Source organism: Chelonoidis abingdonii, chromosome 11, assembly GCF_003597395.2.
Source record: "Chelonoidis abingdonii isolate Lonesome George chromosome 11, CheloAbing_2.0, whole genome shotgun sequence".
NCBI classification, from domain to species: Eukaryota; Metazoa; Chordata; order Testudines; family Testudinidae; genus Chelonoidis; species Chelonoidis abingdonii.
Genome location: NC_133779.1, coordinates 60,243,270 through 60,243,531, shown reverse-complemented (window position 1 = coordinate 60,243,531; position 262 = coordinate 60,243,270).

The following is a 262-nucleotide window of genomic DNA, read 5'->3' as shown; positions in this document are numbered from 1 at the left end:
CAGCACTCCTCCAAACTTTCCTTTTGTCTCTCTCCAAAACTGTTCTCTTCTCCAACTCCTCCAAACTGCTCTCTGCTCCAACAAACTTTCCTGCTCCAACTCCCACACCGTCTGACTGAAGCAAGGGTTTTTATCACATGACTGACTGCTGGTGCTCTAATTGGCTTCAAGTGCTCTAGTTAATCTATAGCAAACCTTCCTCCCCTTGCAGGGAATAAGGCTCCCTGCTAACCCTCTCCTGCTGCCCTCTGGCCATGCTATA